We start from the raw sequence: 27,150 nt of genomic DNA on the forward strand, positions 1-27,150 counted from the left end.
ACTCACTATTCTGCTGGTGCAGTCACTGTGTACATACATTACATTACTGATCCTGAGTTACATCCTGTATTATACTCCAGAGCTGCACTCACTATTCTGCTGGTGCAGTCACTGTGTACATACATTACATTACTGATCCTGAGTTACCTCCTGTATTATACTCCAGAGCTGCACTCACTATTCTGCTGGTGCAGTCACTGTGTACATACATTACATTACTGATCCTGAGTTACATCCTGTATTATACTCCAGAGCTGCACTCACTATTCTGCTGGTGCAGTCACTGTGTACATACATTACATTACTGATCCTGAGTTACCTCCTGTATTATACTCCAGAGCTGCACTCACTATTCTGCTGGTGCAGTCACTGTGTACATACATTACATTACTGATCCTGAGTTACATCCTGTAGATCTTTTATTATAAAAATGAAAAACATAACAACAATAATAGCAGAAAACATAACAAAAATATTTGCCAGAAAATAATCCGTATACTGAACACTGGTCCAGCCGCTCATTCTCTCCTCTCACACATATTATACAGTATATACAGAATAACTACTTTGACCTTCAGGTCCGGTCACCAAACAAAATAATAATAACAAATAAAATAAACAATGGCAAACAAAAACTATATACATAAACTTTTTTTTTTTTTTTAATTTTAAATAAAATAACTACAAATTAAGCAAATATATACAATACTAAGCTATCCTCCATTCCCAACCCCCCGCACTGACCTGAGAGCTGGTCCTGCGTCTCATGCCTCAGTCCATGTCCAACGTCCATAGGCCAGATCAGGCAGTGTCAGTTTTTCCCCCAAACAACCCAGTGTCCCATAGTCCCACAAGATAAACCCACCTCCCCCCCTTTCCCACCACCCAACCTAAGACCTACACCCAATTCTATATCCCTATATACAATATATACAATATATACAGCAGCACACACCACAATAATCACAACTCACGAAGCCCAAGTTCGGCGCCTGCAGCCCTACATCACTGTATAATGATCAAACAAAACAAAAATCTACATTTGTCAGCAGCAGCCCACCACCAGGAAAGGAGATGACCAGACTAGGGCACACTAAAAGAAAAGCCCCTCCAGAGGAGAGCGGCCCTCCGTGCGCCCAGTCTCCCATACTCCAGAGAGCGCACCTTCACCAGGTCACCGAGTATGGTCCTAAACACATCATCCATGGGGAGGATTTTTCGTTGCGTCGATACTAAGCACCGTGCGTTCCACGTGTGATACCTAACCACTGCGCTAACTAGAAATAAGGTGCAGCGGTCCCGACCACCCAGGTCTCCAAATGCTCCATAGGCCCATTCCGCATAGGAGAGACCGGCCAGCCGAGACCAGCCAATGAAGGTGCCCACCCTGTTGTACACCTCTGTGTTGAAGGGACAATGAAGCAGGAAGTGGTCCATGCTTTCCAGCAAGGTACCACAATGCTCCCGAGGACAATTCCTGTCCTCAGAGCTCCTACACTTCAGATTGTCCCTCACACACAGTTTCCCATGGAAGCAGCGCCAAGCCAAGTCCCAAAACTTCGAGGGGATCCTGATAGAATTCAAAAGATGTAAACCCACCCCAAGATCCCGACTTGGGCAGTCCCTGAGCGCCAGAGGCCTCTGGAAATGGGTCAACAGAACCCTACTGTCAAGTAGTTTCCTTGGCAGAGTCCTGATCTCCCACATTCCCAGACCCCACCGACGAATTACCTTCAGAACCAAGGTAGCGTAAGCCGGAAGATGTCCATGCGGTGTGCGAAGATCCTTCACTTGCCCTCCTGTCTCCCATTCCTGGAAGAAAGGCTGAAACCATCCCCTACAGGAGAATACCCACGGAGGAGCCCTCTCTTTCCAGAGGTGTGCGATATTGATCTTAATGAAGGTATCCACAAGGAATACCACAGGGTTGACCATACCCAACCCTCCTAGTCTCCTCGTACGGTAAGTAACCTCCCTCTTGACCAGGTTCAGTCTATTCCCCCATAACAGTTGGAAGAACAAACTGTAGACCCGAGTCCAGAGAGATTCCGGCAAGATGCACACACTGCCCAGATAAATCAGTAAAGGGAGCAGGTAAGTTTTGATCAGGTTTACCCTTTCCCTTAGGGTCAAAGACCAACCCTTCCATTGGTTCACCTTCTGAGTGGCGATCTCTAGCCTGCTGTCCCAATTTTGTTTGGGGTAATCCCCCTGGCCAAATTCGATGCCAAGGACTTTTGCAGAGACTTTGGGTCCTGGAAGGGTGTCCGGGAGATCAAAACCAGGATCTCCTCCTCCCAGCCAGAGACTCTCACACTTATCCCGGTTGATCTTGGACCCGGATGCCTCCGAGTAGCGATCTACCTCTGACATCAGCCACCCTGCCTCCTCGTGAGAGGAAGCAAACACGGTGACATCATCGGCATACGCCACCACCCTCAGAGTGGCTTCCGGTGCTGCCTGATCCATCCCGATCCCGGCCAACGGTCCACGCTCCACCCTCCTAAGAAGAGGGTCAATCGCAAACACGTACAGCAGCGGGCTCAAGGGACAACCCTGGCGAACACCGGACCCAACCTCAAAAGAGCTACCAATCCAACCATTCACAAGCGGGAAACTCTCTGCCCCACTGTACAAGGTCTTAAGCCAATCAACAAACCCCCCCGGCAGGCCATATCTCAGAAGGACGGACCAGAGGTACTCGTGATTAACCCGATCAAACGCTTTTGCCTGGTCCAGTGACAGCATGTACCCCTTCCAGTGACCAGCCCTACCCTGCTCCACTGCCTCTCGGACACAGAGCACAGCACTAAATGTGCTGCGGCCTGGAACAGAGCAATGCTGGGCCCCCGAAAGGAGTCGGGGTGCAAATTTCACCAGCCGATTAAGCAGCACCTTTGCCAGAACCTTCCTGTCTGCATTGAGAAGCGCTATGGGACGCCAATTCTCAATGCAAGACGGGTCCTTACCCTTTGACAAGATGATCAGAGCAGACCTCCTCATTGATTTCGGCAGAGTGCCCGAGGAAAGACACTCATTGAATACCTCAGTCAAGAGGGGAACCAAAACGTCCTTAACCCCTTCCCGACATTTGACGTACTATCCCGTATCCCGTCGAGGTGGGGTGGGCCCGTATGACCGCCGACGGGATAGTACGTCATCACCGATCAGCGGCGCTCACGGGGGGAGCGCGGCCGAGTGTCAGCTGCATATCGCAGCTGACATCCGGCACTATGTGCCAGGAGCGGTCACGGACCGCCCCCGGCACATTAACCCCCGGCACACCGCGATCAAACATGATCGCAGTGTACCGGCGGTATAGGGAAGCATCGCGCAGGGAGGGGGCTCCCTGCGGGCTTCCCTGAGACCCCCGGAGCAACGCGATGTGATCGCGTTGCTCAGAGGGTCTCTTACCTCCTTCCTGGCTGCAGGTCCCGGATCCAAGATGGCCGCGGCATCCGGGTCCTGCAGGGAAGGAGGTGGCTTACCGAGTGTCTGCTCAGAGCAGACACTTGGTAAGCCTGCAGCCCTGCACAGCAGATCGTCGATCTGGCAGAGTGCTGTGCACACTGCCAGATCAATGATCTGTGATGTCCCCCCCTGGGACAAAGTAAAAAAGTAAAAAAAAAAAATTTCCACATGTGTAGAAAAAAAAAAAAAAAAATTCCTAAATAAATAATAAAAAAAAAATATATATTATTCCCATAAATACATTTCTTTATCTAAATAAAAAAAACAAAACAATAAAATTACACATATTTAGTATCGCCGCGTCCGTAACGACCCAACCTATAAAACTGCCCCACTAGTTAACCCCTTCAGTAAACACCGTAAGAAAAAAAAAAAAAAAAAAGGGGCAAAAAACAACGCTTTATTACCATACCGCCGAACAAAAAGTGGAATAACACACGATCAAAAAGACTGATATAAATATCCATGGTACCGCTGAAAACGTCATCTTGTCCCGCAAAAAAAAGCCGCCATACAGCATCATCAGCAAAAAAATAAAAAAGTTATAGTCCTGAGAATAAAGCGATACCAAAATAATTATTTTTTCTATATTTTAGTTTTTATCGTATAAAAGCGCCAAAACATAAAAAAATGATATAAATGAGATATCGCTGTAATCGTACTGACCCGACGAATAAAACTGCTTTATCAATTTTACCAAACGCGGAACGGTATAAACGCCTCTCCCAAAAGAAATTCATGAATAGCTGGTTTTTGGTCATTCTGCCTCACAAAAATCGGAATAAAAAGCGATCAAAAACGGTCACGTGTCCGAAAATGTTACCAATAAAAACGTCAACTCGTCCCGCAAAAAAACAAGACCTCACATGACTCTGTGGAGCAAAATGTGGAAAAATTATAGGTCTCAAAATGTGGAGACGCAAAAACTTTTTTGCTATAAAAAGCGTCGCTGGTTTCACACTTGCGTTTTTGTCTGCAGCGTTTTTTGCACAAAAAAACGCATGCGTTTTTTCCCTATATTTAACATTGAAAACGCATGCGGTTTTTTTGTACGCGTTTGGTCGCGTTTTCAAACGCATGCGTTTTTTTTCTGCATGCGTTCATTTTCAGAAATACAACCTGCAGTATTTTCTTGCGTTTTTAAGCACATGCGTTTGTTTGCGTTAAAAACGCATGCATTTTTTCGAAAAAAACAGAAAACACACTGAAAAGCCACCCACCACCATCAAGGTGATAAAGGGATCCAAACCCTAACCCTAACTCTACCCCTAACCTCACCCCTAACCGTTTAATGAACATTTTCTGACAGTCATAGTGCCATGTATTTCAGTGCCACGTATTTCAGTGCCACATATTTCAGTGCCACGTATTTCAGTGCCACGTGTTTCAGTGCCACGTATTTCAGTGCCACGTATTTCAGTGCCACGTATCACGTATTTCAGTGCCACGTATCACGTATTTCAGTGCCACGTATCACGTATTTCAGTGCCACATATTTTAGTACCACGTATTTCAGTTGCACGTATTTCAGTGCCACGTATTTCAGTGCCACGTATTTCAGTGCCACGTATTTCAGTGCCACGTATTTCAGTGCCACGTATTTCAGTGCCACGTATCACGTATTTCAGTGCCACGTGTTTCAGTGCCATGTATTTAAGTGCCACGTATCACATATTTCAGTGCCACATATTTCAGTGCCACGTATTTCAGTGCCACGTATTTCAGTGCCACGTATTTCAGTGCCACGTATTTCAGTGCCACGTATCACATATTTCAGTGCCACGTATTTAAGTGCCACGTATTTCAGTGCCACGTATTTCAGTGCCACGTATTTCAGTGCCACGTATCACGTATTTCAGTGCCACGTGTTTCAGTGCCACGTATTTAAGTGCCACGTATCACGTATTTCAGTGCCACGTATTTCAGTGCCACGTATTTTAGTGCCACGTATTTCAGTGCCACGTATTTCAGTGCCACGTATTTCAGTCACGTTTAGGGTTAGGGTTAGGGGTAGGGTTAGGGTTAGGGCTAGGGTTGGAGGTAAAGTTAGGGTTGGGGCTAAAGTTAGGGTTGGGGCTAAAGTTAGGGTTAGGGTTTGGATTACATTTACGTTTGGATTAGGGTTGGGATTAGAATTATGGGTGTGTCAGGGCTAGGGGTGTGGTTAGGGTTACCGTTGGGATTAGGGTTAGGGGTGTGTTTGGGTTAGGGTTTCAGGTAGAATTGGGGAGTTTCCACTGTCCAGGCACATCAGGGGCTCTCCAAGCGCGACATGGCGTCCAATCTCAATTCCAGCCAATTCTGCGTTGAAAACGTAAAACAGTGCTCCTTCCCTTCCGAGCTCTCCCGTGCGCCCAAAAAGGGGTTTACCCCAACATATGTGTTATCAGCGTACTCGGGACAAATTGAACAACAACTTCTGGGGTCCAAGTTTTCTTGTTATCCTTAGGAAAATAAAAATTGGGGGGGCTAAAAATCATTTTTGTGGGAAAAAAAAGATGTTTTATTTTCACGGCTCTGCGTTATAAACTGTAGTGAAACACTTGGGGGTTCAAAGTTCTCACAACACATCTAGATAAGTTCCTTGGGAGGTCTAGTTTCCAATATGGGGTCACTTGTGGGGGGTTTGTACTGTTTGGGTACATCAGGGGCTCTGCAAATGCAACGTGACGCCTGCAGACCAATCCATTTAAGGCTGCATTCCAAATGGCGCTCCTTCCCTTCCGAGCTCTGTCATGCACCCAAACAGTGGTTCCCCCCCACATATGGGGTATCAGCGTACTCAGGACAAATTGGACAACAACTTTTGGGGTCTAATTTATCCTGTTACCCTTGTGAAAATACAAAACTGGGGGCTAAAAAATCATTTTTGTGAAAAAAAAAAAAGAATTTTTATTTTCACGGCTTTGCGCTATAAACTTTAGTGAAACACTTGGGGGTTCAAAGTTCTCAAAACACATCTAGATAAGTTCCTTGGGAGGTCTAGTTTCCAATATGGGGTCACTTGTGGGGGGTTTGTACTGTTTGGGTACATCAGGGGCTCTGCAAATGCAACGTGACGGCTGCTGACCAATCCATTTAAGTCTGCATTCCAAATGGCGCTCCTTCCCTTCCGAGCTCTGTCATGCGCCCAAACAGTGGTTCCCCCCCACATATGGGGTATCAGCGTACTCAGGACAAATTGGAAAACAAATTTTGGGGTCCAATTTATTCTGTTACCCTTGTAAAAATACAAAGCTGGGTGCTAAAAAATCATTTTTGAGAAAAAAAATAAAAATTATTTTCACGGCTCTGCGTTATAATCTGTAGTGAAACACTTGGGGGTTCAAAGCTCTCAAAACACATCTAGATAAGTTCCTTAGGGGGTCTACTTTCCAAAATGGTGTCACTTGTAGGGAGTTTCAATGTTTAGGCACATCAGGGGCTCTCCAAACGCAACATGGCGTCCCATCTCAATTCCAGTCAATTTTGCATTGAAAAGTCAAATGGCGCTCCTTCCCTTCCAAGCTCTGCCATGCGCCCAAACAATGGTTTACACCCACATATGGGGTATCAGCGTACTCAGGACAAATTGCACAACATTTTTTGGGGTCCAATTTCTTCTCTTACCCTTGGGAAAATAAAAAATTGGGGGCAAAAAGATCATTTTTGTGAAAAAATATGATTTTTTATTTTTACGGCTCTGCATTATAAACTTCTGTGAAGCACTTGGTGGGTCAAAGTGCTCACCACACATCTAGATAAGTTCCTTAGGGGGTCTACTTTCCAAAATGGTGTCACTTGTAGGGAGTTTCAATGTTTAGGCACATCAGGGGCTCTCCAAACGCAACATGGCGTCCCATCTCAATTCCAGTCAATTTTGCATTGAAAAGTCAAATGGCGCTCCTTCCCTTCCAAGCTCTGCCATGCGCCCAAACAATGGTTTACACCCACATATGGGGTATCAGCGTACTCAGGACAAATTGCACAACATTTTTTGGGGTCCAATTTCTTCTCTTACCCTTGGGAAAATAAAAAATTGGGGGCAAAAAGATCATTTTTGTGAAAAAATATGATTTTTTATTTTTACGGCTCTGCATTATAAACTTCTGTGAAGCACTTGGTGGGTCAAAGTGCTCACCACACATCTAGATAAGTTCCTTAGGGGGTCTACTTTCCAAAATGGTGTCACTTGTAGGGAGTTTCAATGTTTAGGCACATCAGGGGCTCTCCAAACGCAACATGGCGTCCCATCTCAATTCCAGTCAATTTTGCATTGAAAAGTCAAATGGCGCTCCTTCCCTTCCAAGCTCTGCCATGCGCCCAAACAATGGTTTAAACCCACATATGGGGTATCAGCGTACTCAGGACAAATTGCACAACATTTTTTGGGGTCCAATTTCTTCTCTTACCCTTGGGAAAATAAAAAATTGGGGGCAAAAAGATCATTTTTGTGAAAAAATATGATTTTTTATTTTTACGGCTCTGCATTATAAACTTCTGTGAAGCACTTGGTGGGTCAAAGTGCTCACCACACATCTAGATAAGTTCCTTAGGGGGTCTACTTTCCAAAATGGTGTCACTTGTAGGGAGTTTCAATGTTTAGGCACATCAGGGGCTCTCCAAACGCAACATGGCGTCCCATCTCAATTCCAGTCAATTTTGCATTGAAAAGTCAAATGGCGCTCCTTCCCTTCCAAGCTCTGCCATGCGCCCAAACAATGGTTTACACCCACATATGGGGTATCAGCGTACTCAGGACAAATTGCACAACATTTTTTGGGGTCCAATTTCTTCTCTTACCCTTGGGAAAATTAAAAATTGGGGGCGAAAAGATCATTTTTGTGAAAAAATATGATTTTTTATTTTTACGGCTCTGCATTATAAACTTCTGTGAAGCACTTGGTGGGTCAAAGTGCTCACCACACATCAAGATACGTTCCTTAGGGGGTCTACTTTCCAAAATGGTGTCACTTGTAGGGGGTTTCAGTGTTTAGGCACATCAGGGGCTCTCCAAACGCAACATGGCGTCCCATCTCAATTCCAGTCAATTTTGCATTGAAAAGTCAAATGGCGCTCCTTCCCTTCCAAGCTCTGCCATGCGCCCAAACAATGGTTTACACCCACATATGGGGTATCAGCGTACTCAGGACAAATTGCACAACATTTTTTGGGGTCCAATTTCTTCTCTTACCCTTGGGAAAATAAAAAATTGGGGGCGAAAAGATCATTTTTGTGAAAAAATATGATTTTTTATTTTTACGGCTCTGCATTATAAACTTCTGTGAAGCACTTGGTGGGTCAAAGTGCTCACCACACATCAAGATAAGTTCATTAGGGGGTCTACTTTCCAAAATGGTGTCACTTGTAGGGGGTTTCAGTGTTTAGGCACATCAGGGGCTCTCCAAACGCAACATGGCGTCCCATCTCAATTCCAGTCAATTTTGCATTGAAAAGTCAAATGGCGCTCCTTTCCTTCCGAGCTCTGCCATACGCCCAAACAGTGGTTTACCCTCACATATGGGGTATCAGCGTACTCAGGACAAATTGTACAACAACTTTGGGGGTCCATTTTCTCCTGTTACCCTTGGTAAAATAAAACAAATTGGAGCTGAAATAAATTGTGTGTGAAAAAAAGTTAAATGCTCATTTTTATTTAAACATTCCAAAAATTCCTGTGAAACACCTGAAGGGTTAATAAACTTCTTGAATGTGGTTTTGAGCACCTTGAGGGGTGCAGTTTTTAGAATGGTGTCACACTTGAGTATTTTCTATCATATAGACCCCTCAAAATGACTTCAAATGAGATGTGGTCCCTAAAAAAAAATGGTGTTGTAAAAATGAGAAATTGCTGGTCAACTTTTAACCCTTATAACTCCGTCACAAAAAAAAAATTTGGTTCCAAAATTGTACTGATGTAAAGTAGACATGTGGGAAATGTTACTTATTAAGTATTTTGCGTGACATATGTCTGTGATTTAAGGGCATAAAAATTCAAAGTTGGAAAATTGCAAAATTTTCAAAATTTTCGCCAAATTTCCATTTTTTTCACAAATAAACGCAAGTTATATCGAATAAATTTTACCACTAACATGAAGTACAATATGTCACGAGAAAACAATGTCAGAATCGCCAAGATCCGTCAAAGCGTTCCAGAGTTATAGCCTCATAAAGGGACAGTGGTCAGAATTGTAAAAATTGGCCCGGTCATTAACGTGCAAACCACCCTTGGGGGTGAAGGGGTTAAAGGTCTTATAGAATTCAGATGTTAAGCCATCTGGACCAGGCGATTTTTTGGGGGGCAAGCCCTTCAATCGCCAACTGAACTTCCTCTTCCCTGATCATTTCTGTCAAAACGTCAAGAGAGGGGTCTACCCCTGGTTCGGGGACGGCTTCTGCCAGGAAAGCCGACATCTCATCCCAATCAAGATCCCTCTTCCCCAAGAGGTGCGAGTAGAAGGATCTGACAACCTCCAGGATCCCTGATCTGGATCGCCTCAGGGACCCCGTAGTGTCGACCAGTCCTGTAACCACTTTACTATTCACTGACATCTTGCAGTTTCTGTAAGGGTCGGGCGAGCGGTACTTCCCGTAATCCCTCTCAAAAACCAAAGATGCGTGTCTATCGTACTGACACCTCATAAGCAAAGATTTCACTCTGGAGATCTCCTCGCGGCTACCTCCAGTTGAGACAAGATGCTCGAGTTTCCTCCTCAGACCCTGATACAGGCGGTACCTGCTCAGACTCCTGAGGCTCGAGAGCTGGCGGAAGAATCTCGACACCCTTTCCTTGAACATCTCCCACCACTCTGACCTACTACTACAAAGATCCAGTAAGGGTACCTGGCTCTGAAGAAAATCCTCAAAGGACTGTCTTATCTCCGCTTCTTCCAAGAGAGACGAATTGAGCCTCCAAAAGCCTCTTCCCATCCGGAGGGTCTCTGTAACATTCAGAGAAAACAAAATTAAACAGCGGTCGGAGAACTCCACCTCAACAACAGACACTGCTGAAGAGACAGCTTCCTCCTTTAAATAAAACCTATCTATTCTGGACCTACAGTTACCTCTATGATAGGTGAACCCCTCGTGGCCTGGGGTGTGCCGAATGTAGACATCCACCAGGCGAGCCTCACTAGCTATACTATTAAGGGCGACGCTATCGTAAGTCAGCTTGTCTCTGGAACCTCCTCTATCTCGGGGCCTCGTGACAGCATTGAAGTCCCCTCCAAAGACAACTTGCCGACTTGTAAAAAGGTAGGGCTAGATCCTCATAAAGAGACACTTCCGGTCCCACTTAGATTGGGGACCATAGATGTTAATGAGCCGGAGCTCTTGTCCCTTCATGAGGACATCTAAGATCAGGCACCTCCCCATTTCTAACTCAATAACCCGTCGGCATTCCACCGATGCGGTAAAAAGGACCGCCACTCCGCTATACGGCTCGGCCGCAAGAGACCAATAGGAGGGCCCGAGTCTCCACTCCCTCTTAGCTTTAAACACATCTGCCATGTTTGGCAGCCTGGTCTCTTGCAAAAAGAAAATGTCAGCTTCAACCCGGCTGAGAAAATCAAAGGCTGCAAATCTAGCTGTATTTGACTTTATGCTGGCGACATTAATGGACGCCAGCGTCAACGGAGTGGGTTCCGCCATCATTGGTGATTGAGTTAGATGGCTTTCTTTTTCCCACTCCCCTTATCCTCTGCCTCAGAGGAGGAATCCTTCCCCCTCTTTAATGACATGGAGGTATCCATTTCCACGCGTTTTTTATTTTTTTCGTCCTCGTCTCCGGACTCTGGGCCAGTCCCTCCCTCCAAAGATCTTATGTTCCCAGAAGGAGGAGACTCGGCGCCCCCTGTGAGCCCCGCCGAAGCCAGAACCTCACCCTCAGCTTCCTCCTCAGAGGAAGAGATGTTTTCAAGGGCTTGGAACCGGTTAGAAAGACCAACCAGAGGGGAGTCGGTTTTTCCTTCCTTAGGTACCTTGGTCAGAGTGAGAGAAGATTTTTTTTTTTTTCTCCCTTCTTTCTCTTCTTTTTGGTGCCGAGCTTACGCTTGTCCTCTAGCCACTGCCTATTATCCTCATCCATACTTTCATAATGGGAGGACTCTGAGGCAGTGGCACTCTCCTCCCTGTGGATCCTCCTGACCTCCTCATCCAACTCATCATCCCTTGGGGCCTCAGCAGCAAGACTGGCATCCAGGACAGGGGCCGCCCCAGTAGCCCGAGGCTCGCCCAGCTCCCTATCCTGTCTGCGCTTGTCTAGACGCCTTAGCTGGGCAGGCGTCTTTTTATTGCTTTTCTTCCTTGGCCCCTCAGCTCCCTCACCCTTGCTAGTCCCTTCCCCAGCAGAATCAGCCTCACGGCTTTCTCCCACTGGGGTCACGACTGCGTTAGCGAAGGAGCGAGGACAACGGCTGAATGGGTGACCTAACTCACCACACAGGTGGCACCTAATCTCCACACAAGATGCAGCAAGATGGCCGACATCCCCACACAATGCACACTTCTGCACAGTGCAGTTTGCGCTGAAGTGTGTGGGGTCGCCGCACTTGTGACAGAGCTTCGGTTGCCCCTGGTAGAAGACCAGGATACGATCCCTACCCAGGAAGGCAGATGATGGTATGTGGGCAACCGTACCACCTGAACGCTTAAGTTTTACCATAAACGTCCAGGCCCCTGACCAGATACCAAACTCGTCACGGTTTTTCTTTGGCATCTCCACTACCTCTCCATACCGGCCAAGCCACGTCATGATGTCATAACAAGAAAGCGACTCGTTACACGTCATCACGGTCACTTTCTTGACTTGATTTTGGCGAGACACTGCCTGAACGGCAAAGTCTCGCCAGCCGGGCTCATTTTTTGCCAACTCATAGTTCGACCAGAAAAGTTCAAGCCCCTCCGGCCGAACAAAGCTGACATCAAACTCAGGTGTGGAATAGGGATGTATCAAGGCGTAGATGTCAATCGCCTTGAAGCCCATCCTCAGCAGGAGCTCCACAACCTTCAACCTTGGAGGACATGCATCACTGCCCCTCCACCGAAGACTGACCACATTCCTATGCACACTACCCTGTTGGGAGGGACCACACTGTATCCCCCCCTCTTTGCTCTCGGAAGGCCCCCAGGGCATGCCTCTCTATCCAGAAGGATAGATCAACCTCTCGACCCTCTACCATTAGTGATCTCTCTCCCTTCTTTAGAGCCTACAGGAGACGCCGTTGCAACATGCCGTCCCCAGAGCCCAGAGACGAGGAGGACGCCCTATTTCCCCCGGAGGTGACAGCGGCATAACTCCTGACAGGTGCTGCCACCACCGGGGGGGCAACCGGACCAGTGACCACATCCACACCAACAGCATCACCATTGCCCACCTCCATAACCTCCTCACCCTCCACCAAACCAGCAACCACACCACTAGACAAAGAATTTTCCTCATCCATACCCACCACCACATTCACTCCTGCTGGACCAGTGACAACAGGGGGTGACATTTTGGCCTCCGCATCATCAGGCACAAGGGGCTGAGTCTCCTCCACAGAACTGGAGGTGACCTCACCCCTGGTTTTATGTGTGCCCTCCGCATCATCAGTTGATATTTTCCGCTGCTTCATGGTTGCTACCAGGCGCCATTGATCTTTAGCTGCTGTGAGGCACCGCTGATCCTTAGCATCAGGATCTTGTTGACCAGCGGCGCCAACACAGAACAGGACTTTGGTGGGAGGACCGGAACGCCCTGCCCCGGTAGCCCCCTCACACTGCCGCCGCTTCTCAACTAAGTGATCAGCGGCAACAGCATTCAGGGGCACCGAGGCTACCGGAGCTGCCCCTGACACCGGGCTGCTCCCCCCTCCCACTGGGGAGCGCACCACAGTATCGTGGCCTGATTTTTCGCCCGCCGCCGGGCCGCCCTCACTGTCCAGCCTCTCGGCTGATGCACCTGCTGCTACGTCCCCGCTACTACAAGCAGAGACGGAGCTCTGCGCCTCACTACATTGCTTTGTAGTCTCCCCGCGCCTTTGCACCGGATCCACAGCAGAACCGGGGCTGGGCTGGGCAACGGGGCTTATACAGCGAGCTGACCCTGCAGCCGACTCAGGGGGTACAGGGAGGGGGGCATACACATAGCTTACCGCTTCCTGGAGCTTAGGTTTGATCTTCTTTACCTTTTTCTTCTGGCCCCCAGGTGCCTCCTCTGGTAAATCATCACCAAGATGGAAGTTCTGAAGGCACACTGGGGACTCCAGGAGCTTGATCTCTGCCATTAGTGCCCCTCCCTGGTCGATGTCACTGTCCTCCCCAGAGCCAGCAGAACTGCGACGAGATGTCATTGTCGCCTGTCCCGCAGGGAGCTCGCTGCACGTGGCCTGTGAGTGACTAAGCAGGCTGCCAGGTGGGGCTTTCTGCTGGTCATCCTCCTTCTTCTCATCATCATCATCATCATCATCCACCTGGCTCCCAGGCTGCAGCCCTATCTGCCTTTGCTCTCTGTTATCAGCCATTTCTCTGAATCGGTCTTCATTTTGCAATTTTTCTTTAAATGGTCCACTTTTTTCTTGGATAAAGGCTTTTCTTACCTCCAGGTCATTAATTTCCAGCTTCAGCCTCTTTACCTCAGCCTGGAATTGCGTCTTCCTGGGTCTGGAGGCGCCTGCAGCTTTTGCGCTTGTGCAGCGCAGCTCTTCCCGGAGCCTTCTCAATCTCTTGCTTGCTTCTTCATACTCACGAAGGTGGCTCATGACCCGGGAGGCATAGGTGGACACAGACTCCCGGGGTCTCTGCAGCACCCAACCCTCCTCAGTGAGGTCGGCCTCACCTCCGTGAGCACTCAGCTTTCCTCCGGAAGGGCCGTCATCCTGCACGCTAGCAGGCTTCTCCTCCATGGAAGCCTTGCGGCTTCTCTGGGTCTCTGCAGACCTGGGGGGAGTAGGAGCCACATTGCTGCGACTCCTGGTGGAGCGTCTCACCCCCGAATCCTCTGATGTGCAGGCTGGTTGCTGGTTCTTTCTGCCCCCCGCCAGCCTGGTCCGGGAAGCAGAAGCCTGGGACTTGGCTCCTTCACTCATCCCAGGAAACCCACTCCCTCCCTGGGTAAGAGAGAGAGCAGGTCCCCGGGCGGAGAGGTGGTGGTTCCCAGGAGCTCAGGAGCACACTGCAGGTTCAGCAGCGACCGCACCCACAATCAACACAGTGAGCAGCAGCTGAGCAGAGCTGCACCCACTATCCTGCTGGAGCAGTCACTGTGCACATACATTACATTACTGATCCAGAATTACATCCTGTATTATACCCCAGAGCTGCACTCACTATTCATAGTTACATAGTTACATAGTTATTACATAGTTATTAAGGTTGAAGGAAGACTGTAAGGCCATGTGCACACGTTCAGGATTGTTAGCGTTTTTTTCGCGTTTTTTCGCTATAAAAACGTGATAAAAACGCGAAAAAAAACGCTTACATAAGCCTCCTATTATTTACAGGGTATTCCGCATTTTTTGTGCAAATGTTGCGATTTTTTCCGCGAAAAAATCGCATAGCGGAAAAAAAAGCAACATGTTCATTAAAAATGCGGAATTGCAGGGATTCCGCACACCTAGGAGTCCATTGATCTGCTTACTTCCCGCACGGGGCTGTGCACACCATGCGGGAAGTAAGCAGATTATATGCGGTTGGTACCCAGGGTGGAGGAGAGGAGACTCTCCTCCACGCACTGGGCACCATATAAGTGGTCAAAAAATAAGAAATAAAATAATAAACAGTCCTATACTCACCCTCGATGTATTCCCGCCTCCTCGCACGCTGCCGTTCGGTTCCTGTAGCTGGTGTGCGCTGAAGGACCTCGCCGAATGACGTCACTGTCCTGTGATTGGTCGTGAGCGGTCATGTGACCGCTCACGTGACCGTGACGTCACGGGAGGTCCTGTGCGCACAGACCAGCTAGAAGAGGAGCCGGACGGCCGCTGAGGAGATGTCTGGGTGAGTATAAGCATTTTTTTTATTTTTTTTATTATTTTTAAACATTCTATCTTTTACTATAGATGCTGCATAAGCTGCATCTATAGTAAAAAGTTGGTCACACTTGTCAAACGCTATGTTTGACAAGTGTGACCAACCTGTCAGTCAGTTTTCCAAGCGATGCTACAGATCGCTTGGAAAACTTTAGCATTCTGCAAGCTAATTACGCTTGCAGAATGCTAAAAAAACGCGAAAAAAACGGAAAAAAAAACGCAAAAAAAAAAATGCGGATTTCTTGCAGAAAATTTCCGGTTTTCTTCAGGAATTTTCTGCAAGAAATCCGCAACGTGTGCACATACCCTTAGTCCATCTAGTTCAACCCATAGCCTAACCTAACATGCCCTAACATGTTGATCCAGGGGAAGGCAAAAAAAACCCATGTGGCAAAGAGTAACTCCACCATGGGGAAAAAAATTCCTTCCCGACTCCACATACGGCAATCAGACTAGTTCCCTGGATCAACGCCTTATCAAGGAATCTAGTGTATATACCCTGTAACATTATACTTTTCCAGAAAGGTATCCAGTCCCCTCTTAAATTTAATTAATGAATCACTCATTACAACATCATACGGCAGAGAGTTCCATAGTCTCACTGCTCTTACAGTAAAGAATCCGCGTCTGTTATTATGCTTAAACCTTCTTTCCTCCAGACGTAGAGGATGCCCCCTTGTCCCTGTCTCAGGTCTATGATTAAAAAGATCATCAGAAAGGTCTTTGTACTGTCCCCTCATATATTTATACATTAAAATAAGATCACCCCTTAGTCTTCGTTTTTCCAAACTAAATAGCCCCAAGTGTAATAACCTATCTTGGTATTGCAGACCCCCCAGTCCTCTAATAACCTTGGTCGCTCTTCTCTGCACCCGCTCCAGTTCAGCTATGTCTTTCTTATACACCGGAGACCAGAACTGTGCACAGTATTCTAAGTGTGGTCGAACTAGTGACTTGTATAGAGGTAAAATTATGTTCTCCTCATGAGCATCTATGCCTCTTTTAATACATCCCATTATTTTATTTGCCTTTGTAGCAGCTGCCTGACACTGGCCACTGAATATGAGTTTGTCATCCACCCATACACCCAGGTCTTTTTCATTGACGGTTTTGGCCAGAGTTTTAGAATTAAGCACATAGTTATACATCTTATTACTTCTACCCAAGTGCATGACCTTACATTTATCCCCATTAAAGCTCATTTGCCATTTATCAGCCCAAGCTTCTAGTTTACATAAATCATCCTGTAATATAAAATTGTCCTCCCCTGTATTGATTACCCTGCAGAGTTTAGTGTCATCTGCAAATATTGAAATTCTACTCTGAATGCCCCCTACAAGGTCATTAATAAATATGTTAAAAAGAAGAGGGCCCAATACTGACCCCTGTGGTACCCCACTGCTAACCGTGACCCAGTCCGAGTGTGCTCCATTAATAACCACCCTTTGTTTCCTATCCCTGAGCCAGCTCTCAACCCACTTACACATATTTTCCCCTATCCCCATTACTCTCATTTTATGTAACAACCTTTTGTGTGGCACCGTATCAAAAGCTTTGGAAAAGTCCATATACACTACGTCCACTGGGTTCCCTTGGTCCAGTCCGGAACTTACCTCTTCATAGAAGCTGATCAAATTAGTCTGACATGAACGGTCCCTAGTAAACCCGTGCTGATACTGGGTCATGAGGTTATTCCTCTTCAGGTACTCCCGCATAGCATCCCTTAGAATGCCCTCCAGGATTTTACCCACAGTAGAGGTTAAGCTTACTGGCCTATAATTACCGAGTTCAGTTTTTGCCCCTTTTTTGAATATTGGCACCACATTTGCTATACGCCAGTCCTGTGGTACAGACCCTGTTATTATGGAGTCTTTAAAGATTAAAAATAATGGTCTATCAATGACTGTACTTAGTTCCTGCAGTACTCGGGGGTGTATCCCATCCGGGCCCGGAGATTTGTCAATTTTAGTTATTTTTAGACGCCGCTGTACTTCCTGCTGGGTTAAGCAGGTGACATTTAATGGGGAATTTTTATCACTAGTCATTTTGTCTGCCATGGGATTTTCTTTTGTAAATACTGATGAAAAAAAGTCATTTAGCATATTGGCTTTTTCCTCATCCTCATCCACCATTTCCCCCAGACTATTTTTAAGGGGGCCAACACTGTCATTTTTTAGTTTCTTACTATTTATATAGTTAAAGAATATTTTGGGATTATTTTTACTCTCTCTGGCAATGAGTCTCTCTGTCTCAATCTTTGCTGCCTTGATTTGCTTTTTACAGAATTTATTTAATTTTCTGTATTTATTTAATGCCTCCTCACTACCTACTTCCTTTAATTCTCTAAATGCTTTCTTTTTGTCCCTTATTGCGCCCCTTACAGCTCTATTTAGCCATATTGGTTTCCTCCTATTTCTAGTATGTTTATTCCCATACGGTATATACTGTGCACAGGTCCTATCCAGGATGCTAATAAATGTCTCCCATTTTCTTTGTGTATTTTTGTGTCTCAGGATATCGTCCCAGTTAATTGCACCAAGATCCTCTCTCATCCGTTGGAAATTTGCCCTCCTGAAGTTTAGTGTCCTTGTCACCCCCCCCTACTACCCATCTTATTAAAGGTTACATGAAAACGTATTATTTTGTGATCACTATTCCCCAAGTGACCCCCAACCCTTATATTTGATATGCGGTCTGGCCTGTTGGTTAATATTAGGTCTAGCAGTGCCCCCCTCCTTGTTGGGTCCTGAACCAGTTGTGAAAGGTAATTGTCTCTCATAGTTGTCAAAAACCGATTACCTTTGCTGGAACTGCAGGTTTCTGTTCCCCAATCTATTTCAGGGTAGTTGAAGTCCCCCATAATAATGACTTCTCCTTGAGTCGCAGCTTCATCTATTTGCTTTACGAGGATATTCTCCATTGCTTCCATTAGTTTTGGAGATTTATAACAAACCCCTATCAGTAATTTATTATTTTTTCCCCCTCCCCTTATCTCCACCCACAGGGACTCTACATTTTCATTAGATTCACTTATATTATCACGCCGGATGGGTTTTAAGGTCGATTTTACAAACAGACACACCCCACCCCCTCGCTTATCTGTACGGTCATTTCTGAACAGGCTATAGCCCTGCAAGTTAACAGCCCAGTCATGGCTCTCATCCAGCCACGTCTCAGATATCCCCACCATGTCATAATTATGCTCCAACAACATTAGTTCTAATTCGTCCATTTTGTTGGCGAGGCTTCTGGCATTAGTATACATGCACTTGATGTTCCTCTCTGTACCTCTATTCTTTCTTAAATTACTAACTGTTCTAACCCCACCCCCCATGCCACCGCCACCCCCAACTTCCTTATTTGTGCCCAGCTCTCTATCTGCACTATCTTCCCCTCCTATAAAATGAATACCCTCCCCCCCAATCCCTAGTTTAAACACTCCTCCAACCTTCTAACCATTTTCTCCCCCAGCACAGCTGCACCTTCCCCATTGAGGTGCAGCCCGTCCCTAGCGTAGAGCCTGTAGCCCACTGAGAAGTCGGCCCAGTTCTGCAGGAACCCAAACCCCTCCTTCCTACACCAATTCTTGAGCCACTTATTAACCTCCCTAATCTCCCGTTGCCTCTCTGGCGTGGCACGTGGTACAGGCAGTATTTCGGAAAATACCACGTTGGAGGTCCTTGCTTTCAGCTTGCAGCCTAATTCCCTGAAATCATCTTTAAGGACCTTCCACCTACCTCTAACTTTGTCATTTGTGCCAATGTGCACCATGACCGCTGGGTCCTCACCAGCCCCTCCCAGTAATCTGTCCACCCGATCAGCGATGTGTCGGACTCGAGCGCCAGGTAGGCAGCACACCGTTCGACGATCCCTGTCTTTGTGACAGATTGCCCTATCTGTTCCCCTAATAATGGAGTCCCCCCACTACCAGCACCTGTCTGGCCTGCCCTGCTCTCCTATTTCCCTCCTTACTGGAGCAGTCACTCCTCCGGCTTTCAGAGGACATGCCTGGCCGCAGCAGTGCTACCCCTGTACTGGCACCCCCCTCATCTGCCAACTTAGCAAACTTATTGGGGTGTGCCAGATCAGGACTAGCCTCCCTGGCACTCTTCCCTCTACCCCGCCTTCTATCTGTCACCCAGCTAACTGCCACACTGTCCTGCAGCTCCATCCTACCATCCCCCTCCTCATCTATCCCATTGAGCGTCTGCTCTGTGAGCAGAAGACTCCTCTCCATATTGTCTATGGATCTCAGTGTTGCCAGCTGCACATTTAGATCCAGTATCTGGGTTTCCAAATGCACAATGTGCTCACATCTCGCACAGCAGTATGCACCCTCGACCAGCTGGTCAAGGACTGCATACATGTGGCAAGATGTACACTGGATGGCAATCTGCTGGTGCAATCACTGTGTACATACATTACATTACTGATCCAGAATTACATCCTGTATTATACTCCAGAGCTGCACTCGCTATTCTGCTGGTGCAGTCACTGTGTACATACATTACATTACTGATCCAGAATTACACCCTGTATTATACTCCAGAGCTGCACTCGCTATTCTGCTGGTGCAGTCACCGTGTACATACATTACATTACTGATCCTGAGTTACATCCTGTATTATACCCCAGAGCTGCACTCACTATTCTGCTGGTGCAGTCACTGTGTACATACATTACATTACTGATCCTGAGTTACATCCTTTATTATACTCCAGAGCTGCACTCGCTATTCTCCAGGCTTCGTACCTAAAAATCAGCTTTTCTTGCTTGTTCTGTGCACAGAGCTTGTTTTGATAAGTTTCAAGACTAGTAGAATTGTTCTGTAACTTGCATAAAACCTTGTATACCTGGGTGTTTGGCTCCTCCCCGTTAGTTACATGAGTGTTTGGCTACATGAGTGTGTAGATATATACCGTGTATATATAAATATATTTGCTCTGTGGCCTGAATATATGCTCAGTATTGTAAGTTATCAATTTATTTTGAAAAAGAAAAAATCCCAAACATTTACAGGGCAACAAAAAGATCAAGGACAGAGGTTTACTGCAATGGTAGTCATATAAATAACTACTGGAAGCTTCACTCTTAAACGGCAAATTCACACCCAACATATTGCTACAGGGATACACTCACGATGTGCAGAAGAGAAGGAGTAATTAATTTAAATGAAATGCCCCAAAAGGATTTTCTAAATAGTACTGAAATTAAACCTGAAAACAACAAAGTAAAAGTTTTTTTTTACATATAGTTACCCCAGGTAACAATTAGGAAACTACAATGCTATAAACATTATAATGTACCACCATTAATTGTAAAAAAACAGAGTGTGGATATCAGTGAAAGAGGGTGCTTTACAATGCCATCCATCTATGCCAAATTAAAGAAATTAAAGATCTCTACCAGATATTGTAGTCGTACTTGGACATATAGGTATCATTATGGGAGCTGCAACTTTCCGAATAAATAATAATATTGATGGAAACTGTGTAGTCAAATGGTTATTGTTGCATCAAAATTGTAATATAGATATATTCACTTTTCCCTAACAGTATTTGCATATGTTGGGTGATGTTTACCCCCATTGCGGTTCCTTATCCTGAAAATAGCAATTCTTCAGTACTACAGTAGGATGGTGGCTCATTTGGTGATCTTAAACTCCTCTTGACAACACAATTTAGCACTGAATTAGCCATAACATAGTATTTTGGTTTGGCCTGGAACGTACCTTTTAAGATTTTCTCTACTCATATGGATGGCATTTTTTTTTATTTACATGTGACTGTCCCAAGAAACGGACCTCAAAAGAGTTTGGGTTTAAGCAAATATGTCTCAAATGGTCTTTCCTAGGCTGTGGTTAAGGGGTGGTCCCGGGGTCAGACCATAACCCCTTAATAGTCTGAAGAGTCATAAATGATTTAGTAATGTTATTAGTTTTAATACAGTAATAAGTACATTTCTGCACAATGTGTGATGTGTATTTCTTATTTACCCACACTTTCTTTTTGGATAAAATATAATAAATATGTTTTCAATCTATCGTTCTTTATTTGTAAAAGTGTAAATTCAAATTGAAATATAGTATTTTAATTTTTCCCTATGGCATGGGTAATGCGTGTTCATTTTTTCTTTATTTTATTTTCACCTTTTTTGTATAAAATTAACACTTTATATATAGATTTTTTTAATCTGGATCTGTTCAGACCCTCTTGCATCCACTATAAATAAGACACTACCGTATTTTCCGAACTATAAGATGCACTTTCTTCCTCATAATTTTTTTGGGGCAAAATGGGGGTGCGTCTTATAGTCTGAATATACTTACAAACTATTGTGGCGGCGGTCCCGGTCCAACACTGCAGGGCGATGCAGCCTCCCTTCCCAGGCTGGTGCGGCGGTCATGCTCTCTGGTGCGGCAGTGGCTCTGCCGACATTTTGCAACAGGTGCGGTGGTGATGCTCTGTGCTGTGGCGGAGCTGCGCCGGCATTTTGTGAAAGCCCGTAGACCCCCGTAGATCCATTGCTGCGATGCGGTGGCCTCCAGGAAAATGGCCACCGGGGGTGGCGCATGTTCAGATTGAGATCTCGGCAACGAGATCTTGGGAGACGAGATCTCGGTATGATATCTCTTTGCCGAGATCTGTATCTGAGCATGCGCCACCCCCGGTGGCCATTTTCCTGGAGGCCGCCGCATCGCAGCAATCGATCTGTGGGGGCCTCCGGGCTTTCACAAAATGCCGGTGGAGCTCCGCCACAGCACAGAGCATCACCTCCGCACCTGTTGCAAAATGCCGGCGGAGCCTCGCCGCATCACTGCCAAACCTGTCGCAAAATACTGGTGAACCCCAGAGCACCACTGCCGCACCAGTCTGGGATGGGATTAACCGAAGGCCACCGCACCAGCCCGAACCACCGAACAACCCCTGTGACCACTCCCCACCTGTGCCAATTCTCCTCCGGTAAGCTGAATTCGGACTGTAAGACGGACCCCATTTGACACATTATTTTTTTCCCCTATTTTCATTTTGAAACTTTGGGTTCATCTTATGGTCCAGTGCGTCGTATAGTCCGAAAAATATGGTACTACAAATGGGTTTTGTGTACTTTTTAAAACTTTTTTTGTGTGTTTTAGACAAGTAGAAGGAACGTGGCCTGCAGCACAGTGTATGTGTTTACGATACGTTATGTATGAGGGTGATAAAGCAATATCCGGCTGGGCCGTACGTGTCTACACTCTACCTTAAGTTATTGTTGCTTTTACAAATACTTCTATTTTTATCTTTTCTTTACTGTGAAGGCGTGAAATAACTTCTACGCTTGCGCTACATAGAGACAGTGAAGTGCGGACTGTGACTGCAGAGAAATGGAAAGACCCAACCTATTCAAGAGCCTGTTTCACCATGATCTCAGCAAACGTATCTGAGTATCAGAAAAGGTTTAGAATTCTTGATGCTTTTTGGTTAGTTTCTCAGTTGCTTCTTATATTTTCCAGTTGCTGCTTGTGGAGTTGCAGGTTCAGTGCTCAGTGGGTGTTCCCTGTGAAGCTGCTCTCTTATCACAGGATGGAGATGTTACTGATCTGCAAATAATCTGAGACATGTGCAGAAATCCCGGCACTTACAGCCTCGGCAGCTATCACGGAGGTCATTAATGGTTGTTTCAAGAAGGTTCTGCTGCTGATTGCACTTGGGTAAATCATCAAGATCCACTGCTGCCACATGATGCTCATGTGAGCATGGCCTAAACCTACTCCCATGGCTGCATAGTCTCCATACTTGTCTCCCATGGCTGCAGAGTCTCTGGACTTGTCTCCCATGGCTGCAGCATCTCTCGGACTTGTCTCCCATGGCTGCAGCATCTCCAGACTTGTCTCCCATGGCTGCAGTGTCTCCGGACTTGTCTCCCATGGTTGCAGCATCTCCGGACTTGTCTCCCATGGCTGCAGCATCTCCGGACTTGTCTCCCATGGCTGCAGCGTCTCCGGACTTGTCTCCCATGGCTGCAGCATCTCCAAACTTGTCTCCAATGGCTGCAGCCTCTCCAAACTTGTCTCCCATGGCTGCAGCCTCTCCAGACTTGTCTCCCATGGCTGCAGCGTCTCCAGACTTGTCTCCCATGGCTGCAGCATCTCCGGACTTGTCTCCCATGGAGCACACCTAGGACATCATTGGCCAATGATTACACAGGAGCTGCCAGCAGAGGATCTTGATGATTTGCCCAAGTGCTTTCAGCGGCAGAACCTTCCTCAGATGACCATTAATGACCTTATTGATCGTACCCGAGGCTGGAGGTGCCAGGATTTCTAGACACAGTTCAGACTCCTGGCAAAATAAATCAAGATGTTTTGTAATATTATTTCCTTTTTTTACATTATTTACAGATCAGTGATGTCTCCATCCTGCGATTTCCATCACTCCATGGCTTTTCCCTCGTTCTGCTCCCAACATATTGTTCATTTTTACTTTTTCGTTTGTGTTTCTTTTGCTTGTTCATTTTTAAGTTTTCTCTTGTCATTTATATATCACTTTTCACTGGATCACAGTGGAGGACGGTTTATTTTTGCAGGGTGGGGGGAGGGGGGGCAATAATATCCCCCCGAAACTTCAGCAACAGTCTCACGTTAAACTTTTTAATACTCAATCTTTACAATTTTTTCACTCTAGTTGCACCACTACTGTCATTAAAGGGAAAGGGCAAGGAAACTCCTTTAATCTGGCATCTAATAATCCAGACAGTCTGATAATCTAACACTTTTTTTCCAACACAGTTTTGCAACATTTGAAGCTATAGAGTGGTAGTAAGCATGTGCGACACTGCACCATTCATTCTCTGCACATGCTCAGTATCGCTCCATTAACACAGGGGAATTTGGGTTCCTCGATCAGTGGGGGGTCTCCACAGCCGGACCCCCAGCACTCATACGTTCATCATATTGGAGCTAATATTTATGCAGTGAGCTCCCCCTAGTGGCAGCTATTGGCAGCCAGATTGGTATCTCCGTATTTATGATTATCAGGGGCAGAGCTTTAAAGGGATTTAAAGGGATAACTCTGAAGATAAAATAGAGAATCAATAATAATTGACAATTCAATACAAACACTTCCCAGATTGTCCGGAAACGCCGCACAAATGCCGTGAATGATTTACGAGGTGGCGTGTGTCACGCTTTGTGGGTTCAGCAGGGCATTGTGTAACACAGCATGGCGAGGGGCAGTCAGGTTACAGCAGTGTTATTAAATGACCCTGGAGAGATGCAATTACCAGGGATTAAAAGGCATTTAACCTATGAGTGGGGTACGCAGCTCTCCTGCTGCCAGGAACCATATTATCAGAGGCAAAGGGACCCAGTGGCACGTGGTCGGTGGGGCTCATTATAGATTTTGCTTTGGGACCCTTAGAGCTCATATCTCACAGCTGAGGTTTTGTTTCAGTTGCATACCAACAGTGATTTCAAAATACGGAAAATGTAATCCCCCCTTGCCCCCTCTAAGACTCATAGAGACAATAGAGGATGCAGAAATAATCCAGGTGTAAAAGGGGGGGTTAAATGGCTTCTTTGCTGCATAGTACATGAGATGTGGTCTGACCCATACTATGGTCTTAGATACATGTTTACATCTTTGAGGGTCCGGGAGCTGTGATCCCCCCTCTTTTAATGAGCACGATGCCCCTTTGACATTTAGCTTAGACACCTCTGATCACAAGACTGTGGAGAGTAACGGGGTCCAATGATCCCACCAATCAGGGAACAGGATTCTTACCTCCTGACTCCATAGTGGGAATATCAAATAATTAAAAGGAGAAGGTCCCTTTAAATACCATGAGCGGATCACAGACTGGAGATTGTTTACAAAACATCAAAGCAATTAATAATAAATACGTTTAGTAAAACAATTCACTACATTGTATCACTATATCGCACCGACCGAAATCATTCTAATAATCCACTTCTATCGCTCCGTTACATTATATCAAGAGCCGTCCATCAAGATCCATCGCCGAGAAATTCAATAGGGTCACCCGAAAAAGAAAAGCATAGCCCCGCTCATCCTGAGCCTCCTGATTCATGAACTCCAGAACGACATTGTATAGGGTAATTGTACGCAGAAGGGTTTAGGACAAGGGGGCTTCTACACTTGAGAATGAAAGAATTCCTTGTGTCAGTGCTGATGAGGCCGCTCTGATTCTTAAGGAGATTATAGCAAATCCTTGCAGAACGCAATTGTAGAAAAGGAGCAAAAGAGGAATTCGCAGTCAGTACTTACCATATACCGCCCATGGACCCTCAAAAAATTCCAGGTACCCGGGTAAATAGGGGGGATCCAAGACTTTTGCAACCCCCTTGTTCCCTTGCACCAGGCTCAGGCTGCTACCTAGGTGAAGCCGCCTGGTGTGATCCTGCCTGTAACAGGCTGCCCATTCATGTCCACTGATCCTTCTTACAGGGAGGAGGAGATTGCAGGGCAGAGGTCTGGTCTCCAGCTGACATCAGAGCCCTGGGTGGAGTGTGGTAAGTGATAGTGCCCTGGCATGGGCGGCCTGGTATTGTGGGATGGCAGGGAGCATGAAGAGGGACAAAAGCTGTGATAGAAGGGAGGACAATGGAGGCAGCAGCACAACGCACCCTGCCTGCTACAATGTAACCTGCTCACATGTAGCTGAGCCAATCTTGTCACTTGAGATATCTATATATACAGTATATATATATATATATATATATATATATATATATATATATATATATATATATATATATATATACACATATGTCCATAACCCTGCAAAACAGAATAAAGCAAATGTGAACAGGTACATACAAACCCCCAAAAATACAACAGACACTGTGTGAGCTAAGGTATGCAAACACTGAATGTATGAAATGCATCATTGCTATATAGAATATATTGTAACATTGAGGAACACAGGGCACAAATTTGACAATGTGTATGAGCCCAGCAGCCACGACAAGGCGACGCTTCCTTCAGACATGTCTCTCCCGGACCAAAAATTATAAATTTAAATAGGCAGATAGGATCCAGCACTAATTACAAAAACAGCCTGAAATCTCATTCATTTGTCAATGATTTTTTCAAATTCTCAACATATGAAATAATAAATACATTTCAAAGCTTCTCCTGTCCAATTACAATGTTAGAATTGGATCGAACCAGGGGCGTAACGATCGCGGTCGCAGAGGGTGTGATTGCAACCGGGCCGGTGCGGGAGGGGATCCTGGTGACACACATTCAGCCGAAATCAGTTACAGTGCAGAGATCTGCCAGCTCCCTGCACAGCAACACATGGCCCCGGCTATTCAGAGGCCGGCAGCAGATGTCAGCCTGCCCACGATGGCCGGCGTACTGCAGACAGCTGCCAGCTATAGGGGACGACGCTACACATGGGAGCGGGGGAATGCAAGAAAATAATTTGTTTATTTTTACAATGTGCTGGAGAAGAATGGAAGAGGTCCAGGATGGGGGGACATTATACCAGGAAGTGTCCCAGGATGGGGAACATTATACCAGGAAGGGGGACATTATACCAGGAAGGGCCCCAGGATGGGGGACATTATATCAGGAAGAGCCCCAGTATGGGGGACATTATACCAGGAAGGGAGACATTATACTAGGAAGGGCCCCAGGGTGGGGGACATTATACCAGGAAGGGAGACATTATACCAGGAAGAGCC

General features: G+C 46.1%; 1 protein-coding gene across 1 annotated transcript in view; it reads right to left on the reverse strand.

The window, feature by feature from the left end:
* MYO7A (myosin VIIA) overlaps positions 1–25,851 on the reverse strand; it is a 285,017-nt gene extending 259,166 nt beyond the window's left edge. The window contains exon 1 of the mRNA XM_077298716.1: positions 25,727–25,851. The gene's annotated coding sequence lies outside the window, so the exon portion shown is untranslated. The remainder of the gene's footprint in view (positions 1–25,726) is intronic.
* Between the last annotated feature and the right edge of the window lie 1,299 nt (positions 25,852–27,150).

Source organism: Ranitomeya variabilis, chromosome 3 (assembly GCF_051348905.1).
Source record: "Ranitomeya variabilis isolate aRanVar5 chromosome 3, aRanVar5.hap1, whole genome shotgun sequence".
NCBI lineage: Eukaryota > Metazoa > Chordata > Amphibia > Anura > Dendrobatidae > Ranitomeya > Ranitomeya variabilis.